The 25,098-nt window shown below is 34.5% G+C and overlaps 1 long non-coding RNA gene across 2 annotated transcripts; it reads right to left on the bottom strand.

Annotated features, from left to right (window-relative positions):
* Positions 1–261: 261 nt before the first annotated feature.
* On the bottom strand, positions 262–24,888 carry LOC113972861. 2 transcript variants are annotated; one of them, XR_003536043.1, is made up of 4 exons: positions 24,745–24,888; positions 18,381–18,510; positions 2,148–2,360; positions 262–377 (listed from the first exon to the last, which is right to left on the bottom strand). It is a non-coding gene; the product is annotated as an uncharacterized LOC113972861 (long non-coding RNA). The 2 variants fall into 2 exon arrangements; XR_003536041.1 differs by having other exon boundaries at positions 18,381–18,532.
* Between the last annotated feature and the right edge of the window lie 210 nt (positions 24,889–25,098).

The following is a 25,098-nucleotide window of genomic DNA, read 5'->3' on the forward strand; positions in this document are numbered from 1 at the left end:
GGAACAGTACTGTCAAGAGATGACATTGCAGTTGATGCTCACTTGGGAATGATTCGATTACTTGATTTTTCTTTAGTGTCTTTCATTGGGAAAAAAAAATTCTCTACTATCTGAAATGAAATATCCAGGCTGTTCACTTTTAAGAGTTATTGTATGACTCACTTTCTGCCCACTTCTTTGTAGTCAGCTTATGTGAGCCAGGAATTTAATAAAAATACAGTTCACAACATAGATGATGACTTGAAAATCATTTCATGGTTACTGATTTTCTATTGTAAAGATAGTTAGTCCTGCCTAATGATACACTATTATGATGCAGGCAATATGGATGTTGATTGGCAACTCTGCTGCTGGACTAAATTCTTTCTAGGAAGTCGCTGTAGATAAAACAAACATGTCTTAGGGAATAAACATATCTGTTGATTAAAAATAATTTAGTACATTTTATAATTTTTGCAATTATCATACAAATAAGTAGGAGATCAAGAGAAATTATGCTTTCTGTTTTGCTAAGGTAGAAAATACTATAAAAAGCATTTTATCCACAAGAGTCAGCAGAGGGTCAGGTATGCTGTGAAAAGCTAACACAACTGTAAGAGTGTTCAAATAAGCTCCTCAGCTGTAGGCACGTTTCAGCCTCTACTCTTGGTTCAAGGGCGTTGCTTTACATGAGCTTGTAGTATGAGATCTACACAGGTGATTAATCCTCCAACCTTGAAGGTGTATTAGGGAGTAGAATGCTTGTTAAACAGAGCCATGAACGGGCATCATACTATTTATATGGATTTTTTTTTTTATGTTCTAGGGATGTTTTAGTATATGCTTTAAAAATCCCTACAAACAAAGACTCATTTAACTTGCACAAAAATTACTGCATCAAAGATAATAATTTATAAACTATCTTGCAATATGTTATCATGCAAAGCAGAAACAATGTGGTGCAAAGAAGGAGATAAGTAAGAGTTTAATGTTAGCACTAATACATTTCAGTTGCTACTTTCTGAAAGTAATCTTGAAATTTTGAGGACCTTGTAAACTTCTGTTGTGCTAATTTGCGAGGAAAAGCAGCAGATGCTTGGAAACAATTGTTTGCCTCAGCCTCACGTGAAAAATGGATGGGCAAAAGAAAGGCAAATGATAGTTCACCAAATTTGCTTTTCTCAGTGAGGTTGGAAGTGATGTGTTCTCCAGTTGATACTGAGAAAAGAAAATAGCAAAATTTGTAAAAATGTATGTATAAAACATGATATACTGTATGCATAGAGATTCTTTGTATGCCTCTTGGAATCAGAGTTTAAACACACATTCTGACCATGTTCTTTTATGAGTGATTAACAATGTGCTGGGAACTAAGTTACGTAACAGTGCCTTAGAAAATAGCACAAAGAAAAAGCCCTTCTATTCCTTGTAACTTGCTATTTATCAGGGAAGCCTGATGGACTTTAAGCATTAAAATTTTAAAGAATAGGAATGACCTTTGTGTTCTGTACATACAAACTATGTAAAATAAGTACAGTTTAATCCTTGATTACAGCCTGCGCAGGCTACTAAAATTCAAATAATGTGTTGTACAAGCATGTTTTTTCTGTCGGTATTTTCCTTCATTGCTTCTGGTTTTACTCTGACGCAGAAAATGTTTCTTTCAGGTCCTCAGTCATGCACTTCTAAAAAGTGTTTTAGATAGTTTCTGTACTAACCTAATTTACCTCCACCACAGCTATGACAAAAATATCACCAACAAATTTTTGAAATAAATTATGAGCACACAGCCTTGCGATGTCTTTTTGTTCAGTACACTTAATTCTGAAGCATGGCAGTTTTAACAGAAGAAGGCAGTGAGAATCTGACGTGGTGGACTAAAATGTTAACAATCCCTCCTGACAGAAGGATAAAAAATAAGTAGTTAGGGATTCACTGCCTAGTGAGTTTACTGAAGGTTCAAGGTTTGGATTTAGTTACCTAAACAAAGACACTAAGTGCCATCTAAGGTGCACTAAATTATAAAACCCCCCACAAGTTTGGAGCTGGAATTTTCAACACAACTACAGACTTTTGCCCTTCACTGTAGATTTTAGAGGAGATATCTTGAGTCACATAAAAAAGCACTACACGAGTATGTTTAGACAACCAAATTCCACATGCATTACCTTCCTAGTGTTTTCTACCTTCTACAAGGAACTCCAGAGCTTCAGTCCCCCCTTCAAGGGTGACATAGATACTTATGCAATCCTGAAATCCGGGTTCACCTTCTGGATACACCAAGGTTAACTAGATATTGTATCATGTTTCTTTTTGAATTTAAAGTACATCAGGTGCTTTGAACACTTCAGCATCTTGGCTCCTGCCTGCTGACATTGCACCTGTGGTGTTGAATGAAAGTTCAAAAGTGCAAATTTCAATCGGTCAATACCAAGTTCTTTTTCTGAGTCTAAATTTATAGTTAAAGTAGAGCATAATTTTCAGATCTATTTCTATAAATGTGTATGTCCTCTTGTAGTCCCTGGTAAATTACTTTGATGTTTAATTGTTAAAAATTGGTGCTCTGTGTTCATTAGCTGCTATAGTGCTGCTTTGAAGATCCCCTTATTTTTGAAATTTATGTTCTTATGGAGGTAGAGAGACTAAGTCACTCTTTGTTCTTTGATTTGATAAGTTAAATTTAATTCATACCTCTAGAAGATATACCTCATATGGCTTTAATCATTCTGCTAAATCATCCTGAAATTTTCTCTGCTATGTCTAGTGTGAACTCTAGGCATAAGAACTAGATACATTATGTTAACGGAAAACATTTTTTTTTCCAGTAGCATTTCCTTCCAGGGAAAAGACATCATATAAGGGTATATTTACAGGTATATTTGATCATAGGATTAATAAATAGGACTACAAAAGGTTATCTTGTCCTTGTGTAGATTTCATGCATGAAGACGGTGTATACTATAACTGTGTCATTCTTAAAGGATGATTGTAAAAAATTCCCTTTAACAGATTGCACAGCCTTTCTTAGCAACCTGTTCTTGTTGCTTGCACACTCCTCACTCTTCAAGATATTTTTATGATTTCTAATTTAAATCTCCTTTTCTGGAATTTAGTTCATTGCTATTTATTTTGTCTTCAGACTACACAAAGATTGATGAATTTTCTTCTTTAACACCCCCTCTTATATTCTTAAAAGATTTATCAAGTAAATTGTAGGTCAAGATATCATATACATATATACCAACTATCATTTTTATTTGCCTCTTTTGTACTGTCTCAAATTATTCCATATTCTTCCTAAGCCATAGTCCTTCAAAATACAAAAAAAAGCCAGCAGATGCTCTAAGAGTATTAAGGTGCCTAAAAAAATGTATTCTGACTGTTTTTTAATGCACCACTCTTGCATATAAATCTCAGAACTATATTTTATCATAAGAAAATGATGTTGTTAATTTCTGTTCAGAGACTATGATCCAGTGTAATATTAAATCATTTTCTGCAGTACTGATGGTGATCTAGTTTAGTCTTGCATTCTTCCTTACCAAACTGTTAAGGTTGCTTTTCTTTTTATCTAACATGAAACCATAATTACTGCCACTTTGATGGTGGTCAGACTGGAAAATATTTTGTTCACCAGCATGCTAATAGTAGTGACAGTTTCTTTTAGGTCCATAAGTGTTTATTTTTAAGGTGAAAACTATAGGTTCACCTATATAAGGTTTCTAGAGCACTCAAGTTTCATCCTTCCATGTGAAAGGCAAATCAGGCATTTGTCACTCTTGTTCTGCATCAAGACTATGCTTTACATCATTTCTGTCTATAATGCTGAGGATTTTGACATCCTTAGAAATTTATTTCCTACTTTATTAAGGAAGGAGAAAGCAATTTTCTTCCCTTATTTGCCATTAGGCGGGGTTGTATTTTTCCTGTTCCACTTATTGTTCCAAATTTGGTAATCCTCATTTGGCAACTAGTCCCACAGAGGCTTCTTGATCTTGGAGGACTAGTATGTGGTATATACAATCACATAGAGGAGTATTGAAAATGATCAAGAAAGAAATGGAATAAAAGTGCCATAAATTAAATTGTCAGTCCCTAGGAAGTAAGTAGAAAATATATAAAATTAGACCATTCCAATAGTCTCTTTTCCATGCTGAGAAATACCTTCTCCCAAAGTAGGGAAATTCAACTCTTCTGGTCTTTTTGGATGTGTTTATCATGGTGTGTTTTACCCAGCGAGACCATAAATCATTTTTACTGTCTAGAAAATCTACTTCAAATTACTTGTAAATAAAAAAGGGAAATGTATCATGTTGCTCTTTTCTGTCATGATAATAAATGAATGCACAATAAATTAACATTTTCTTGTTCTTATTTGTAAAATAGTATGGCAACTAGGAGTAACTTCATACAATGACTGTAGAATTCACACCTCTTTTGCACAAATGACTAAGAGGAGTAGTTTGTATATGTTTGTATTGCTTTTGTGTCTCTTCCTGTCCCTAATGGTCAACAAATAGTTTTTTCTTGTAAATTACAGATTTGTTTTAGACATACAGACCTCAAAGTAATTCAGGCTAAAGCTTCAAGGTGGATCTGCCTGTTTTTCCTGGGATTATTTACATAAAAAAGGGAGAGAGGATTCTATGGCTAAATAATGTTTTGCTAAATTAGAAAAAGATAACCTAAAAAAACTCAGCTCACTGTTAGACTTTAAAAGATGAGCTTACAAATAAATTTTTGCATGCAACAAACTGCTTTGCAGAGCAAGAACTTTCCTTTCAGCTTGCTACTGGTAAAGTGACTTTTACCTGTTCTATGTGTTGCAACACACTCTTAACAGTCTGCTTTTAAGCCATTAAATAAATTTCTAATGTGACTTGGCAATGACTACTCCTTGACAGCATTAATATATACAGTGCAATGCAAGTTGCAAATAAATAAATAAATGAATAAATAAATTAGACAACATTATCTGGGAAGCTCTCACTTCTCTTATTGCCACCTAGGCACAATTTTAGAAAGTACTTAAAGTGCCTAGATTCAGAATAAGAGATGAGGCTGGGCTATGCCAGGAGAGAGAAAGACTTGGATGGTGGATGTGGATGGCAATTTGCAGAGCCTGACTGAAACAGACTAGAGTGAAGGACTTGCAGGAGGGTTATGTGAATTCTCGGGTGAAATACTGCTATTCTGAGGCAAAAGGCTGGTGTTTATTGTGTAAATGAACTTCAAGTTTGGAGAAGACTGCAACAGTGTGATAATACTGCTTAGATATCACCACACAAAAGGGCTTCTGGAAAGCAGGTGACACAGAAGGCCAGCTAAAATCAGACAAAACATGGAAATAATTACTTTAGGAGGATCACTGGGTGAGAAGCAGCATAAAAATAATGAATATGAAGAGTAAAATGAATGGAAAACTAAACAGTGCTTTCAGAGATGAGAGTCTATTAGTTAGGATTTCTGATGCAAGGTAATACAGAAAGAGAAAAAGAATATTATAGCAAGAGAAAAGTAAAATGGGAATTGAACTTTTCTCTCTTTGTTATCTTCAAAAAAGCATATCTTCAATTAATGAACAGTTATAACAGTCTTCAAATATTATCTCTATTGCCTTTGTTACAACTGGCTTTCCTAATGAACAGCAACCTAACCCATTACAAACTTCGCCAAATGTATGTAGATTCATGATACAGCATAAAACTGGAAAATAAAAGGAATAATAAGTAGATTGCATAAGAAAGGAATGTGTATGTTTTCTCAGTGTAGTATTTAGATTTCTCTAACAGGGTATTTTCTCTGACAGCTTGAAAGATGAAAAGTACAGTATCACATTGTCTCTAACATCCTACAAGATAAATTTGATCACCTCTGTTGAAATTGTAACTGTAATTTGCTAAGAAAGGTATTATTTAAATCTGCAATTACTGTTATTTCATAAGGTATTTCATAAGACTTAAGTAAAATCAAGTAGTTTAAGAAAACCATAGTCCCCTAAGAAGCTTCAATACCCAACAGAAGAAAATGTATCTTACAGCAGAGTTTCATAATGACTTTCTAGGCCATTGACTCAAGAAAGATCTTACATTTTCCTTCAGTTTCACAGAATGGATTTTGATATAAAGTAGAAGCAAATAAGGTATTCTATAACTTGATTTTTTAATTTTTTTTTTTTACTTTTTGAATCACAAAATTATTATGGTGTGAAATAATAAGTTGATTCTACCTGTTTTACATAGGACAATATACTGTTTATCACTGTAACAACTATTATCCAGTATTTCATTAAACTTGTGGACAGCATTTTTCATGTGCTGATTGATTCCATTTTTTTTCTTACAGTGAAAAATTGTATGGCAGGTGACATATTTTGCCCTGTTGTTAGTATTGCAACTGTGCCACTGTTTAGCGCACATGTCGTTTTGTACTAATTTAGGAGAAAATAAGGTCAGAAGAAAGTGCTTGTGTTGCTGCCAATTTTTGGAATTATTTTAGCTGCTGGAGAAAATTATATTTTGGACATCTGAGTTGTGAGCTTTGTGAACAACACATATGACCGCCATCTGGAGAAAGAGGAAACTGTTGATATCTGTCTTCCCTCCAGAACTTCAGAAGAGTTTGAGGAGACATTATCTCCTCAAGGATAAAGCCTGTGAAATAATTTGATATTCTTTACATTTTTTGGTACTAGGAGAGACAAAAAATCTTTTTCAGCCCATATTCTCTTTTTGCCAGTTACCAGTTAAGTACGTGAAATGATCACACCTATGCTGTGTCGAATAGAACATCCTGCTTGCTTCCAGATGTCAGCAATGTACCACAGACTGTATTCACAACTTTTCCACCATGAATTTGTTAATTTACCTTTCGAACTCTTTTATACCTTTTCTTTTATGCCATTGACTTCTGCAAGTTTGTATGGTAATGTGGTTCTACACTCCAAATGCATGTTGGACATGTTGGATAAAAATTAAATTCTTTAATTTTTATTTACACTCCCCCCTCAACTTGTTGCCTGATAATTCACATATCTCTTTTTAGATCTGGCATTGTGAGAAAATGGTAAGGGTCTCTCATCCAGTAGGAGAGTTGTTATCAATTCAATTCTTCTTGTAAAGAAACTATTTTGTTTCTGTGTTCCTCCCTGTCACCTATGTACTTTTTATATTTTTATTATAACTTTTCTGAGATGTGGAGATCAGGACCACACACAGTATTTTTCATAGGTACTCATTGTGAGTTTACATCATGGCCTGATGCTGGTTTTGTGTTTTGTTCTCTGTTTTTCTTTCTAATATGCCAATTGACTAGATGATCTCTCTTGAGCAGCAGTTAACTTTTTTGTAAGACTACCTCTGCTGCCTCTTTTCTTAGCAATAAATAACAAGGTGATTTTGGTGATTTTGGTGTTTTGCCTTTTTTTTTATAAGTTCCTTTTTCAGTTTCTTTTGTTTTGTTATGAAATTATTAAAATAAACTTTCATCTACTACATTAATCCCCAGTCAGCTATTATCATAGGCAATTCTTTTTGGTCAGCTTTTCTCTTAAAAATCTATACACTTACTCTTTAAAGACTGCATTGGTATGTTGATATTCATTTACTACCAGAGGAGTCTATATACTACCCACATTGTTCCCTTTTAATCAATTCTTTAAAATATTTTTTAAAATAAATTGAATTTGTATAATTCTTTTTTAAAAGTTAAAATATTACTATAGTTCATTTCTGTAACTTTTAAATTTGTTTGATGATGTTGAGTTTGAGTATATTATGATCTTCAAATGTCTCATTCTCTACTAAGTCTTATGCAAAACTGAAAACTAATCTCTCCTCTGGTGTGTTCTCTCATGATTCATTTCAAGGAGTTGTCAATAGGAGACATAAATGTCATCTCCAATGGGTGTAACTGTTATGGAGTCTACATATGCCAGCTAAATTCATTAATATTGTCTCTGACTTCATAGCAAATTATTCTCATTGTTACCATCCTGGGTCTTTAGGCAACAGTATCATCCAAAATATTTTCCTTTATCTATATTTCTATGAGTTTCAGTACTTTTAATTTCTCAGTTCTTTGTTGAAAAAGATGATTTATAGTAACATGATTCAGTGTATAGCTCCTTTCTTCTACTGATTCAACCTGTGATCCGTCCTTCTATAAATACCCTGTCCTTCCATTCATTATCTACTAAATTTTTGCGATGCATAATAAATATGAAATAAAAATAGTAATATAATATCTTAAAATGTCTAAATGAAAAAATAAATTCATAACATGCATCATTCAAAGCCACTGAAAGCTCCTAGGATAAGAACTGACCCTGCAAACTTTCATACAGGGCTGGGAAAAATTGTTTTTAAAACTCTTGTAGATCTGTCTCAACTAGGAGAGTCATGATTTGTACCTTTAAAAGATAACTTACTCTAATTTGCATTCTAATAATATGTGGGCATTAAAATTTCATAGGGATTTTGCTGTGCTTGCTTTCAGAAAAAGTTGCTGGGGACTCAGCCTACACATTTGATCTATACATAAACAAACAACCTTTATGGTGGAAGCTACAGTTTCTCTTATGCAATGATGTTTAATAATCTTCCCTTGCAGGAACAGCACATTGAAACATTAGGCGTGACTGTGTAAGGCATCATGGCATCATTTCTCTCCCCAGCTCAGGTAATGGAGTTTCTTGATTGCCTTAATATTCTTAGGTGCTGTACACTGCCACTAAGCAGAGAAGTCACTGAAGTAACTTAACCTAGAATAAAATCAGTAGTTTCATCATCCTGATGAAGTTATTTAAATAATGATACTTTGACTGCAACGAAGAAGATTGAGTTGACAAAACAGTAAGATGGATACGTTTTTTTCTTGTCCATTAAGTCAAAGCTTTCATGCACAAGGCCATTAGTCTATTTCTAAGTTTCACTCTGTTCCTATAGATTTAGCATAAGTTATATTCTTTCACCATTTAATGGCCAGACTTGTGTTACCAGTACAGATATCAACATCAGCAAATTAATTTTTGTTATATGTTTGCTTCTGAAGTTTTTTAAAAATATTATAAAATATTGGCAATGTTCATTTGAAATCTCTATGTACAATCAATTTAGGACCACTCATGATTTTTTTTTCTCAGATGTATTAGTATTTTTCTGTCTATGCATAAAATATTTTATTATTTCTGTGATTAGTATTTGGAAATTTGTACCTGCAAGATGGTAGACGTCATCAGAAGAACTAAGGCCTCTGCTGTATTTTTGTAGCAAAATTCAGGTCATTAATGTCCCTTATGTATGTTTTTCAAGCACTAGAAATCAGCACACGGGTTTTTAGCACAAATTATAAATTAAATGATCCACACATCCTTGGAAAATGATTGCTGTCATGCTTTTCAGTAGACATGCACTTACTTCAAATTATGCTTCATTAATAAATTGGAAGAGTATATGTTAAAAGCAATGGCATTCCTTAAAGCTTTTAAAGGGTAATATGTCAGTTGCTAATGCACTTGCTATAATTCAAATGTTTAGAGAGGACAAAACAGCAGTCTTAATACATACTACCATTGCAAATAAGAACAATGAAGTGTACACAGATGCATTACAAGGGATTTGATTACAAAAAAAAAGTCCAAACATTTCATTGGGCAGTTAAACTCTGTTGTTCATATGTTTTTTGTGTATAACTGAACTTATGGTTCCAATACACATGAAACTGGATAATTTCATTCAAAAATATATAAAAACAGGTGTTTCACTACACTTTTTACAATTTAGGAGAGATGTAAATTTAGTGAAAAACTTCAAGAGATTATGATGTGCTATTGAATATCATTGATACAAGTTAAACAATTAATTGGTTTCACTTTATCCAAATTTGAAATAATATGATTTAACATTTTAAAGAAAAATAGAAAAAAAAAAGACTACAGTTTATCAGTTTAAGATGATAGGGGTTGAAATTAAATCTTCATATTTGGGTACATAAACCTTGCTTCCTAGATTTGCATTTTGGTGGTTGAGGGACACGTGACACACTAAAAATATTTGTTTCCTACTAAATTTTGCTCACTGTTACTCTAAAGAGGTATCGTAGCTTTAAACAAACAGGTGTAAAAACTTTGGGTTTCAGACAACAGAAGTTGTCTGTGAAAGGGTATTGCATTTATTGCCCGTATGGGAATTCTTAGTCATGAGGTATTAAGGTCACTCGAGTATGACTGCAGACTGAATTAGCAGTGAAGCTAGAAAGGGAATCAAAAGTCTTCTGTCCCCTGATCTGTGTCCTGTTCATTGGACCACAGCTTTTTATCCTTGCTCTTTCCATATGGGAGAATATTTAGGTGTATTAGGAGTTTCTTGTATTGTGCTCTTCATGTTACTCTTTGAGCCTTTGTGACAGGTGGAATTTGTTGGTACTTTGCACTGTCCATATACTTTGTGTAGTGTGATAGCAGTGAAAGCAGAGAAGCTTTGATTTATTTCTAACAAAAGAGAAAGAAGTATTCTGTATAATTTCAATGGAACACTGACAGAAGTCATAGCCAATATTGCAACCCCTTCACCTTTTTTACCTGCCAGCAAAGTCAGAATTTAGGAATCCTCACTTGCATTAATGGATTAAATGCTTAAACTGTAACTAGAATGTTGACTGTTGATGTATACTCAGACTTTTAGAAGGCATTGTCCTTGAAGGGTTCTCCTCCCAGGAGCAGGAGAAAGTCATAAGTACCACTGCATCTGTGCTTTGACCACAGCAGAGAGGTGGGAAATAACAGCACTTTTTCACCAAATCTTGTGCTTGCCTGCTCATGGGAGAAGCAGAAATGAGAGTCAGCTCTGCAACAGGAGTGGCAATATCAGCTGGCAAGAAATGCTGTTGCATCTCACGTTGGTCTGACCCCTGCTAACAGAAGTTATTCTCCCTTGTCCTGGTTTTAGGAAACAGTAGTTAACAGCTTCAAAGTAGCTTTCTAAATTGCTTTTCAAAAATGCTCTTGAGTTTGACATGGTGGATGGAGATGCAGGATCCCACAGTTCTGAGACCTATCTAACAGTGTGGAGACTAAGCAAGTACAAACCAGAGCCAAACCAACTTTAAATGTGTGGTATAGATGTAACCTAATATGTCACCCATTTGCTTATCATTTAGATGTGATTGAATCTCAATATAAGAGCACTGGGACTTCAGCAGGATGGGTACAATCCAGCCTGTATCACTTAAAAGTGAAGACAGCATAGATGCAGAAAAGAGAGAGGGCAGGGCAGTGTGGGGATTGAAACTTGATGAGGAGAGCAGGAGGTTGGAGAAGAAATAATTCCGATTTCCTTAGATGCATAAATGACCCCGCATTTCCAATTCAAAGTGGAGAACACCTCCTTGCCCCAACACTCAGTGCTTTACAGTATAGAAATGTGTATCCTGGGGATGAAATAGACTGGGAAATTCTTGGTGATAAAATAGAGGGAAAAACAAGTTCAGTGCTGTGTACATGCTAACTGTATAACATATTTTTTCCTGAAGTAGTTTCTGATGTGAAGGTTTTCTTTTTGAATTCTGTATTCTCTATGAATAAAGATTCATTCTACTGTCAGCAGAAAATGCTAGTTTTTAGGCATCAGGGCCTTTTTTGAACATTCTCTGAATTTTCAAGAAATAATTGTTGCTACAGTAGAAATCTTGTCTGCAATATTTTAAATGAACACAGCGTGACATCTGTCAGCATATATTTTCCTAAGAACTGAGGAAGAGATAGACACAACCAAACTCTCAGTGGAATTCTTTTGGACTCTCTCTGCTTATTCTGCCTGTCTCTGTATCTTCTACCTTTGCAGTCTCCCTTCTGTGCACACCTTAAATAAACCCCAAAACAAAGCAAAACAAACCCCCAAAACCAAACTAAAAAATTCAACAAGAGCTTTGGACAGTACAGTGTTCACAATGCTAAGAAAAAAAGGCCAAAAAGTCTTAAAGAACAAGAGTAATTTCTGAAATATTTTTTTTTTTAAAGTACATGCATATTGGTTGAAAATAAATCTCAGGAGGTGATTTTAAGACGAGAAAAATATCTCTCATCTTCTGTTTAGGATGGGGTAGGATTTAACACCACTTATTTTTATCTCAATGAAATATTACTTCAGTGCTTTAAATTCTCTCATTAAAATTCAGAGTTTATTAAGAATACATCATACCTTTCTCCATGGGAGCTTCTCAAAGCCTCTGAGGGTCATAAGAATTTTCTTTTTCTCCCATCATTCTATAATCACAGTGAATTCCCCAAGGAAATAAGAATGAAAACTTGTTTATAAATCTGGGCAGCAGATAAGGTTTATTTTAGAGACCTGTCTTTTTTTTTTCTCTTTAACCTAATGGAGAAATTGAAATTTTAAATATATTTTATCATCTCTCCTTGATAAATACTCTGATTCTGTCCATATAATTTCAGATTTTATAAATTTCTATTTTTTTTTTTTTTTAATGTATGCACCCTCGTTCTGTGTACACCCTCATTTGCCTTCAAAGATATTTGAAATTTAATGGCATTCTTTACATTAGATCTTAAAAATAATTGGATAGAATTAGCAAAAGCGTATATTAATATTCATCAAGATAGAAAATAAAAGGGCTTCAGTTAAAAGCAGCAGGTAGTGACAGTGGAAGAATAGCTGCTTACTGTTTACTTTAATTAACAAAGTTGGAACAGCCAGTGGATAATTTAAGAATAATTAGTTTTGAAAGTAGTTGAATCACTATTTTGATTACCAATAATTGAATACAGAGATCCCAAAAGGGAAACTGGGAATTACATTTTCATTTCCTAAATTAGAAAAACTATGGAATTACGCACAAAATAGTACTGGTGATTGTGTCGTCTGGTAATGTTACTTTCTAAATACCAAAGTTTAAACAACTGCACTTAAAATCTTGTTTCTAATTCTTCTAATTTTATTTTTTCATTAAAAATATGATTAATTTGAGTGAATTTGTAAAAAAGTAGCTACATAATAACAAATCTTTTTAAAAATAATCTGATTTTAAAAATAATCTGATTTTTTCAGGAAAATATAGCCTGGTTATAACCTATCCTATCCTATAAAGGCATAGGTACAGTGTACACCAAAGGATGAAAGCCAAGGCCAAATTCAGGACTGGAAAATTTCAGATTTCTTATGTATTATCCATTTCACTTTGAGTAATGTAAGTTTCTATAAATAATTGAGCTGTAAATTTTTTTTTTTGAGCTTTTCTGTGCTGTGGACCGCTTTCTCTCACTATTTGCAGAATTATATGGGAGGGGAGAACCACAGGAGGTTTGCAGGAAGAACAAGGTCTTTCAGGTACCTCAAGACATCTCAAAGATGTCTTCAACATCTGGGAGCCTTCGTGATGTCTATTTGTTTTGGAGGCAAAGTACTTTTCAGATGAGATAGGGCAAATCTAAAGTCTCAGACAGAATGTGTCCTGGGGGGCTGAACATCTAAATTACTCAGCCAGGTGTATGATTTGCCTCAGAGGTCTGGCTGGGTCCAAAATTACACAGAAAGTAGCTTGAGTTCACAATGCTGTCTTGTTTATGCAGTTAGCATCAAGAGTCTTAAAGAGATGCAATACAGTATCCTTGTTAAAGTATTTTAGATCCTTTTTTTCTTAAATGTAATTGATGAAGGAAACAGTGAAAGTTAGGAATGACACTATCATAAAACATTAAGTTTTACAGTTTCATTCCTCTTTAGCAGGGAAACTCAAGCCTGACAGGTCTGCCTCATGTTTTCTGACTTTAACCAAATTCCATTATAGTCACTAAAGCTATTGGATAATAGCCAGTTTGTCAGTTAGCCTGACTTACCTTTTTTTGGTTTTTAATGGTGGAAAACATCCTTAGGCTGAAGCTACGTTTCTTGTTAAAAGAAGGGCTTTCTGACCATGACCTGATTTTATTTCTAATTATATATGTATATAATCATATTGCCTTTATAAATTGTCCAATTTTGTGTTAACAGAAAGTAATTTACAGGTATATTAACTTTGAAGGTGCTATTCCTGATATTCTATAAATGAGGTATCAGAACGTGCATATGGACTACATTTCATTTTGCAGGAATTGCCTGAAGGGCTTGGTAAATGAGAGGAAGAGAGATAGGAGGTTGTTCTTCCAGATTTGAAAAGCTGTATTTTAAAAGTTTTTTTTAAAGTACATGTGAAATGCTATTTAATTAGTGTTACTGTTATGTGCTTTCTTGTCTCTTTGAATATTATTTTTTCTTTCTTTATCCTGTAGCGTCACATGTGACGCTGCCTTTATATGATAAAGAATAACTACACACTCTCCGGAGCTGGTGGAATCAGAGAGCCTTTATTTGAATTCCGCGGTCTCTTTTATATCCCATAACCATGTGATCCCCTCATCCAATGGGGGCTGTAAACCTCGGCGCATGCTCTCTGGGCGTCTCTGCCCTGGTACATCCCCTCTGTACCTCAGACACGCCCCTACATTATCCTACCTCTTGGAAGTTATATGTAGCAAGCAGAAGGTTGAGCTTTTTGTCATAATTCTCTCATGTTCTTAACCAGTTTTTATTCTTTGTTGATTAAATCATAGGGAATGGAGTAAAAATTCTCCATTTCAAGTTAGAAGCTTTGTCCCAGGTTTAAATGTCTAGGGTGTCATTCTTCAAATGTATGAAGACTAATAACTAGAAATGGGAAGAACTATAAACTATTATACGTATGTGACAGCTGCCATAAATGTGAGTTACTAATTCTGTATTGCAGACGTTTTCTTTGTTTTGGAAATAACCAGTGTGTTTTCTGTGCTGTGCAAGTTGATTTACTGAATTTAGTTTTATACTTAACTTCTCTTGTGGGAATAATAGATATTCGGTGTTGCTGAAAATGTTGCATCGATTGACTTAAATTGCGATACCTAAGATTAGTGATAGTGTTCGTAGAATCATTAAGGTTGGAAAAGACCTCCAAGATCATTTGAACACCACCATGTCAGATAGACCACAACACTAAGTGCCACGTCCAGTCGTTTCCTGAACACTTTTAAGGATGGTGATTCTACCACTTCCCTGGGCAGCCCATTACAATTCCTGGCAACCATGTCCAACCTGAACCTCCCCTGGTGCAGCTTGAGGCCATTTCTTCTTATCTTGTTGCTAGTTGTGTGGGAGAAAAGGCCGACACCTGCCTGGCTACAACCTCCTTTCTGGTAGTTACAGAGAGTGATAAGGTTTCTGCTGAACCTCCTTTTCTCCGGGGTAAATTACCCCAACTCCCTCAGCAGCTCCTTGTAGAACATACTCTCTAGACCCTTCATTTTCTTTGTTGTCTTTCTCTGCTCTCTCTCCAGCACCTTAATGTATTTCTTGTAGTGAGTGGCTCAGAACTCAAGGTATTACCTCACCAGTGCCGAGTACAGGAGGACAATCACTGTTCTTGTCCTGTTGATCACACTATTTTTGATACGTGCCAGGATGCCATTGCCCTTCTTGGCCACCTGGGCACACTGCTGGCTCATGTTCAGCTGGTTGTCGACCAAAACCCCCGGTCCTTTTCTGCTGTTAAGTTCTTTCTGTATTTGAATGTTGTACGGAAAATATTAAGTATCTTGAGTCTAAACAATCTCAAGATTTCCTTGGTTGTGGATTCATCTTTGTGAATTGCTTTGCTGTTTTACTCTGCTCTTCTTACTAGAAGAGCTGTCTTTTTGTTACAATGAGTATATAATAATATAAGAGAATAAGCTGTAGATTAGGCAAGTAGTTCACATTTGTTAGCCCAGCATACTTACTTTGTCATTCTTGTCTTCTCTCCTGTCTCACTGGTTCTTTCTTTATATATGCTTTTAGCATGTTCCCTTTATTTACTCCATAATTTGACTCCAGTCACCTTGTTGTCCTCTACAATTCTAACAGCTAAACAGTCCCCAATTTCTATTGTCAAGGAATAAATGTAACATTCCTGATCCTTCTCTTTCTCCATCCTGAGTTTTGTTACCTTCACCTTTAATGACTTGAGAGTTCAAGTTTGCATACATACTTCCACCTTCATAAATAGGAAAAACATCAATTTGCATAAAAAACCAATATAGGGATTTAGTTTTGTTTATTTTCATTAATCTACATAAGCTATCATTTAAGAAATTCTTCTTTTGTGAAAAATATCTGATGCTTAAAATTCTGTAATTTTACTTTCTGTGCTATCTTTCACAGTCCAACCACTCCTTGAAGTAAAACCCATCTTCCAAAGTTATTAAACATCTTCATATTACACTTAGTTATCCTTTTTCTTCCAGTAGTATGTTTCTTCTGTCTGTATCTGCCCTTTTGCATTTCTTAGTTAGATTATATTTTCAAAAGGTCTAAAGTTAAAGCTAATGGACCTTTAAAAACCTTGTCTTTCAAGTAATAAAAAAATTATTAAATTGTCATAGTTGCTGAGCTATCATTGCCAACAAGGAAGCATACACATGGATAGGTTAGAATGAATGCATTAAACAAGAGTGAATTATAAAAATTATAAAAATAAATAACAGAAAACAATCCTACCATCCTGGGATGCAGTTTAAACATTTGATTAGCTAGAAAATTCTAGGTTTCTTTGCCAGTTGTAAAAAAAAAAAGACTGTTATGTGCAATTCGTAGCTTGGGTAGGCTAGACCCCAGGTTGCCTGAACACATCAGTACCTCCTGTCATGTTCTGCTGCCTTATTAAGGTTTATATTATGTAAGGTCTGTCATGCAGGGTCTTGCTACTAAAGTCATGATCAAGCTTCAGTAATACCACTATTATTCCTCTAAGTATCAAAATTTATTTCTGGGTCCCAAGTGTTCTGTTTGAACTCCATGTAATATTTTTTTTTGTAGTTAATTTCAGTATTTATATCTCAGAACAGCAGTGTTGTTAACTAAATCAATTTTTGGTTGATAACTTCAGAAAACAAAATGCTTTCCAGAAGAAAAGATTCAGGACTGGAGTATTTAAATAATTCATACTAAAGAAATCTCAATTTTTCAATGAAATAAGATATAATGAATTCTGATAGATATTCAGCATTTGTTATTGGGTAATATCACTGGCTGGAAATGTGTTTGTCTTGCTCCTGTGGCTGTTATGGATGCTGGGGTTAGCAAATTTATTACCTACAACCCATCATTAAGGCAAAGTGGAAAAGTAATTTAGGCCTGTGATATGAAAGTAGAAGCTACTACATAAGGACCCCAGGAAAACCTGGGAAGAAACATTTCCAGAGAGATGTCAATTGATGGAAGTTGTGCTAACCTTTGCCAGCAACACAAACCAAGAACATGGAAACAGTTATGAAAAATTGCAGGATTCAGGAAGGTGAAAAAACACATTTGCTTAGATTCATAGAGGTGGTGTCTTCTTTTTTTATTGATGACTCTAGAATCACTTGAATACCTATAATAAATTTTAAATTAATTTCTAAAATTATGCCCCAAAATCACAGTTCAATCCATCTCTGTACAGTCACTATCTGAAAAATATATGTGCCTTAATTCTAACTTGAAGTTCTAGCTTAATTTGAATGTTTTGTTCATGTCTGGAGTTCTCCAGTTCAAAATAGGTGCAAAACAATATCCTCATTGATATCTTTTTAATCTCTTGCATGAATGCCATTAATAAAATTAATGTGAATCATAGAAATGTCAGGTCTATAATTCAATTTTTTACAGATTCAATTCCTTTTTAGCAGAGGTGGAGATAGTATCAAACCTGACTGATTTGTTCGAATTCTAGCCTGTCACAATCATCCCATTTTCAGGGAGTTGAGAGTGTTGTTGATGTTGCCTAAGCACTATCATCATCTAATAATTTTGTAGTTCTGTAAATGCTTGGCCAAATCCATAGAACATTTTCTAGGACAGGATGCATTTTTCTTCACCATCTGACATGTCACTGTCATATAGCTGCCATTTATATCACTTTTGTTTTTAAGAAAGTTTGTACATTTTTGTTTCCAATTCCATTAATGATTTTGCCAGCAAGACAGTTGTTGTTCTGCTAGGAAGGTATTATTCAGTATTGATGTTTATTTATGTAGCATATTCTTTTTTTCACTGGATGATGAAGGGAATGCTTAAGCATTGGATATGTCTAAATATAAACTCCACTAAGGTGCTGAATAGTACTTTGGGTTTGAAAATTATAGTTTGGCCTGCACTATCATGGGAAAAATGTATCTGCTATATTACAACAGCCACCTTTAAGGCTTTCATTGTGAAAAAAATATATCAGTGTCATCTCCATGTTAGTGAAATTATTAATAAATTATAGGGATATTGATATCACTTCTTGCATGAATATGTGAAGCTTTGAGCATTAACAATGTTGAGTTAGCATTTCCCATTCTTGAACTAGGAACTCACTGTGCTAGTTGAATGATGAAATTAAAAGGCATTTTGAGAAAGCACTTCCAGTTTTCTCCAGTAAAACAAAATGGACCCGTGTTGTCTCAGCCTGGATGTTCCTGAGCATGCAGTCTTCTATGGATGACCACTGAAGTGTCAGAAAAATAAACCTGAAAATAAATCCAAAATCCAAATCTGAATGGACTCAATTCAATCTGTTCCCCATGTTGAGTGTTTTCTATGTGCATGTAGTTTGACCTAAGCCTAGCCTGTAGGAAACAGTAAGTGTAAAAGCTTTTGTGGAATTTAGGCTATGTGAATTTGATCAAAGCTGTCTACCTTGGTGTTGTGTGTTCTTGCTATAGCAGGAGTCTTAGCAAAACAAACAAAAAAAATATGCTATAAGATTGTCCATTATGACCCTTATCTTCCTCTGTGGACCTTGGACTTGTTTAAGCTTCTCCATGTATTTCAAGATGATGAAGGAACCCCTAGAGAGATTAACATTCAAAGCCTACTGCAAGTATGTGACTCACTGTTTTAAATGTAACTCCCATAAATTCCTGTTACACTGTATGGGATTTTCAATTATGAGGACATAAGTTTCCAGACTCCACCCCGTGCTCAGTTGACTAGCTATGTTAAAATGTCTTGATTTATGCAACAGAATTCAAAATACCAACCTACAAGATTCAAAATTTAAATGCCATTTGAAACTGAGAATTACTCAGAATGATAAAATTTCCTCATTAGAAATGACATCAATAATTAGGGTAATAATCTGTGTCTAAAAACACTTACAGAAAAGAGTTTACTTCATTTTATCACAAGTTGGATTTAACAAATGTTAGCTGATAATTTTCACTGCCTATATGGAGCAACTGATACTTTAGTAGCTTTTTTTTTAGTGCACTATGACATAAAGAGTTTGGTTGTTCTGAATGTCTCCATGCAGGTGATGTGACTGTTTATTGATAAAAGACAATCACTCAGTTGAATGGCTTATCTCACATAGAACAGAGGAACAACCTGGGGACATAAAATGACATGTGGTAAGAACCATCATATTTTTTCTGTTAAGTGGCTGAGGTGCAATAGAGGGAACATTTTACTCCGGCCTTCCATTCCTTGACATTCTTCTTAAGTAGTTTTAAAGATTCTCATGTATTTCAAGAGAAGTTACACCAAATAGAGAATGACATTTTCCCAGAGTGAAATGGGAATAAACTTTATTCAATCACATGGGTAGTCTAAACACACAAGTAAAATTCCTTATTTCTACCACAGCTCTTCAGCCTAGAGCTAAGCTGGGCTCGACTTGAAAACTCTGTTCTAAGGTGTGTAAAGGTATGTATAGACCTTTTGATCTTCATTATCAGAGCAAGTAATGAGCAAGCCTTTGCTTTTTGTTTGACTGGTATAGATAGCTGCTGGCTACCACTTGTAGGTACCTTGATATAGACACATTCAAAAAAGTATTCTAAAAGGGTAATTCAGGGGCTTAAGCACATTAATTAATAATTTGAACATTTCGTCCAATGCATAATGATCAGCGAAGACAAGTGTCTGCATTTACACCACATCTGAAGTAGGCATCCTAAATTTCCTCCTGATGTAAATGGTATTATAAAATGATAATGACATTTTGAAGTAGCTGTTGTATTTTTGATATATGTTGCCCCATGTAACAATATTACATACCTGCAACTTTCTTAGTTGTGAGATACTACATTGTAAAGATCATTTTGACTAATGCAGGTGACCAGAGCGAGATCACAAATTCCAAAATCTCTTAATGTGCTCTGCATTGCTATGTCACTTGTATAACTCCTCTTTAATTATTTGGTTTATAGGACTTCAGAAAAAAAAAGACTAAATATTGATATCAGATTATGATCAATCAAAAAACATCAAAATGAAAACTGGAGGGGAAGAAAGAAAGAAAGTAGGGCAGAGAGGAAGACAATATACCGTATTACTTACAGCAAGAACAAAAAGACCTGATCTGTCTTCCCTTGTACTCCCTTTCCTGAATAATTAAAGCAGTAAAGTATAACAGTCAAAATGTTATATTGACTATCTGAACTAAAGTGTCTAAAAAGAAAATCTTGGTGTAATCAATATAAGCAAACTATTAAACTGAGAAGGGTGTTTCAAAGTCACTGTGTTTATTAATCTAAAGTACTGCTGAATGCTAGCTCTCTGTTTTGTATTAATTCAATTTATTTCATTTGGCATCATTTTCCAAGGACCAGGTATCAGACATAGTTTAAACTCATAAATCTATCATTTATTATAATTTAAAAAGCTAGATTTCGAAGTTCTGACATCATTTGGGAACTTGGTGATTTTAACTGGTATTATTTTGCTTCACCCCATTGACCCTTTGAAGACTTCTTAGTTCAGTGTGAAATAAGCTTAAAATAATGTATAGATGCACTGTAGAAGGACTTCTTATTTCCTAATAGTAACACAGCAGTAAAATTTTAAAAATTGTCTTCCTCTGTAATAGGTTACATCATGTGTTAAATTAGGTGTGAAAAAATGTTGCAGGATATATAATTAGAATATAATTACTTCAGTACACACCTGTCTAAAACTTTGCCTTTAGTATTTGCTTTTAGTGATGTATGTGGATATACCTAGTCTAATAATCTGCTTTTACATCAAAATTGAATCTCCTGCAGCCTAAACTACAGTACATTTTATATTAACCTTTCCTAAGCTAGAAGGTAATATGGACATGCATGATGAAAACCTATTTCTACTGCTTTAAATGAAGCCTATTTCTACTGTCTCTGCTGAACACTGAAAATAACTACTACTTTGCCTTCATATTAAAATTGAAAAGTGCATGTGGAACACAGGATAAGGACCTTCTCAGGTAGAAGGGTGCAGACAGGTTTTGAATGACATGAGAACACTTCTGTGTTAAAGAGCAAATAGGCAAAACATTTTGAAGCGATGCAGTTCAGAGAATTCTGAAATACCAAGTATCAGACAAAACAATAAAGGGCTGATTGTTGATGTAAAGTGCTGCAGCAAAGCATATGAGGCAACATTTCATACTTACAATTAAAACTGGAAGTGTATATCTCTCCAATTAAGTCAGTAGTAAGGGTTTGGGACTGTATACCATTTGTCACCATTGATTCCAATTAAACTCAGAGGTTCTCATTGTAAAGAATTGTGTGTAATCAATGAGCAATTAAGAGAAGAAGACCTAGAAAGTAACTTATTGTAGTAAATCTGGTATTGGAATGGCCCAGGCACATTGCCATTAAACCACTTACAGCACTGATAACATGCTGCAGGCGACATCATTTGTTGCTCTTTTAGCATGGACTGTAGTGCAAATAGATTTAGGTTTAACTTAAATTCCTGGAACAAGAAGCAACATCTGCCTGTAAACCCTGGTCTGGATCTTGCATGTTTTTTCCCTATAACCAACTACTAATAATCTTTATTATTAGTAGCTTAGAAAAGACAAATCAGATCCTTAAGGATCCCATAAGGTTAAAGTTATTAAAGGCAGATGTCAATTCAGGGAGTGCCAGAGGTGAATTTAATGACAACAGTAGCAGAAAGTTCAAATACATTAATTTGCCCTTAGGTGCTGTAGTTAGTTTTTATTCCAGGACTGAGGAAAGGAAATACAGGTCAAATGAACTTCTGGCAAGAATCATGCATGCAAACATGATTTACATAATAATTTCAGGTTGTATTGTCAAACACAATATCTCTTTGAAAGGTGTCTTGTCACTTTGAAGAGTCTTTGTCATGCTACCTGTATGCAATCTTGTTCACTTAATATATTCCTTTTCTTTCTTTTTTTTTTTTGATTGCTCCACTAACAGCTAATTAATCTTGTTCCTGATTTTGTTTGTTGCTGGAATTTGTACCTACCAGGTCAGGAGCTGTTTCATCTTGAATGTGTAAATGGTTCCCCAGGCAAAGTACACGTGTGGAAAATATAAGTATATGTATTTATCAATATCGATTGGATTTATTGTCTTGTCACTATAATTATCCAAGTTAATTTAGGAAGTCATTCTGCAAAGTATTGTTGCATGACTAGTGACTAATTAATGACTGAAAAACCACAATGCTGTGTGTATGCCTGGGCACTTGTATCTTTTCTGTTTTCTGAGTTGTATATTGTTTTTCATGTTGCAACACTATGTAGCCTTTAAATTAGATTGCTGTGTATAACATACCTGCCCTAGTTCTTACACTCAAAATCTTGCTATGGAGAAAAAGGAGGACATACCTCACATATGAAACAAGTAATTTATTCTACATTTCCTTAAAATCCTAAAATTTTAATAAAGCAAAACAAAGTTATAATTAGTCCAGTTGAAATTATACTAACAGCTAGAGTTCAAATTAATATCAAATAGATCCCATTGGTAATATGGTTAAAAATGTTATACCAAACCTTCCAAATAAGCTCCTTTTTTTGTTTTCAGATGTTATGACCATCTTTTGTTGCATCTCTGATTCTAAAGGAGTCGGAGTGGAGTTGCAGTGTGTTGTCAGGATAGTGAATTCCTGGCAGGGGGGAGGTTGAAGCTGGTGATAAATTTTTTCCTCTTTTTTGAAGGAGTATATATGTTTTTCCTTTTCATTCTAATGTCTACTTGGGCTATTTTAGTGTTTTCTAACATGATTTACATCTTGCTTTTTTTTCACTGGTGTGCAACTCCATGTTATACTGCAATTTGCAACACATAGTATGTTTTAGATAGGTGAGATACTTATTCTTTGTTCTGGGATTTTACTTGTTATCCTATAGCAGTTTTTGGCCACCTCTGAAGTCTAAATTTCATTGACGGATGACGCATGAGCTGCTTAGAGTCTTAGGGTCTCCACTCTTTGTCATTGTTTTTCAAATCATCTTTTTACATAACAGAAGACATCACTTTTTCTTAATATTCTCAGACCATTAAGCTACAATGGCAATAACAATTTTGTCTTATGGAAAATTCTGATTACAAGTACCAGTGGAGTTTATACGCCATTTGGGATATATACTTTTTGTCATACATTGTAAACAAGTTTTTTTCGTTGGTAGATTCCTCATTGGACTGATGATAAAATTATTACAGAAAATCTAGAAAGATTTTACTTTCATGATCACATTAAAAAAAAATCTCAGGAAATTTGAAAAAAAAAGATACTTAGATTTTTTTAATATCCTACTACTGAAAATACTTATGTGTGTTTAGATAGAAGTCTGAAAATGACATTAGATACAGAAAATTGACTTGAAATAGGTCATGGGCAAATCAAGTCCTCCCTACTTCCGATACATTGCTATTTGGTTTGGTATTTTCTCTGGCAGAGTAATTGTGTTTGCATACCCTTAAACAGGGTCATAGTGCTGGAGGAAAAAGTATGTGTGGTTTCTCTGTAAGGTATTCTTTAACCAGAAAATGAGAATTATGTGTGTTGACAGATTTATGTGGATTCTGCCTCGTAGCATATGGCGGTGCTGATAAGAACTTGTAATAATCTGTCTAAAGAATTCATATCTTTGCAATGCGCAGTGCTAAATGCCTGACATCCCATGCTCATTTTGGTCTTCATAGGAAAAAAAGTGAAATACAACGTTGAAGCTTGAATGATGGAATTCATGACACTCAGTGGCTTTTCCTGAACAAGACTGATGGGGGTGAAAAAAACCTTGCCACAATAAATTGCTTCAGTTACTTTTTCCAGTGTCTTCTGTTGTGCCAAAATAAAATATCTTGATCTAAGTAGAGAGAATTGATTTATGCATCAAGTAAAATTATTTATGATAATCTTTTTTAGATATCTTTGGTTTAGGGACTACAATTTTCCTGGTGTCTCTGGTGCTCTCAGAATATAATTACACTAATAGTACAGCTTTGTCTTGCATAGCAATTCGTGTGCATATACCAGTGTAGCTTACCTGTTCCTCCTCTAAGGAGGGCAGTCAGAAGCAACTCTATTTAAAATGTAGGCCAAGAAATTTCAGGCTTAATTCAGAAATGTGTGGCACTCATCAACAGTGCTAAACTTCAAACATTAATCTCATATACTGTGTTACTGCACAATCATGCCAAATGTTGTAGGTAAGGGACTGTCAGAAGTTTAATTTAAATGTTGATTTTTTGAAGTTATGACTTATCTACTGGAGGGGACAGAGTGGAACAAATGGTGCAGGTTGAATGATCTGCCACTTCGGAATCTCTGGACCTCTTAGACAGATATGACTGTTTAGAAGCTGTGGAAACAATTCATTAAGCTTGCATGGCTTTTGTTTGGAAGCATGAGCAGGAGGTGGACTGATTGGGGGTTATGGGTCAAGTGAATGTCAACAGCTTTGTCCCTGATGATGTGAAATATTGACCCTTACCTGAGAAATCTTCAGAACCTGTATAAACAGACTTATCTGTTTTTGTGAATGTACCAAATTTTTGTAATTTCTTGGATTGTCTGTCAGGTTCAGATCTTGTAATGAAAGGTTCTGTGTTTTGGGGTTGAGTGAAGGCAAGCAGGGTTGTCATAGGTGTTTACACTTCAGAAAATGCGCTCATTCTCTATGACACAGGAGAAAATTTTTGATGCCCCTATGAGCTAGGGAATACACTCCAAAGAACGCAAAGAATAGTTGTGATTATTTTTTTTTAACATTATAAAGGGTGGAGCATATGAGAAAGGAGTATTTTAGTAGTATATAAAGGCAATAATTTGGATAACATATGATTTA

Source organism: Neopelma chrysocephalum, unplaced genomic scaffold (assembly GCF_003984885.1).
Source record: "Neopelma chrysocephalum unplaced genomic scaffold, ASM398488v2 Primary Assembly neopelma1_23b, whole genome shotgun sequence".
NCBI classification, from domain to species: Eukaryota; Metazoa; Chordata; class Aves; order Passeriformes; family Pipridae; genus Neopelma; species Neopelma chrysocephalum.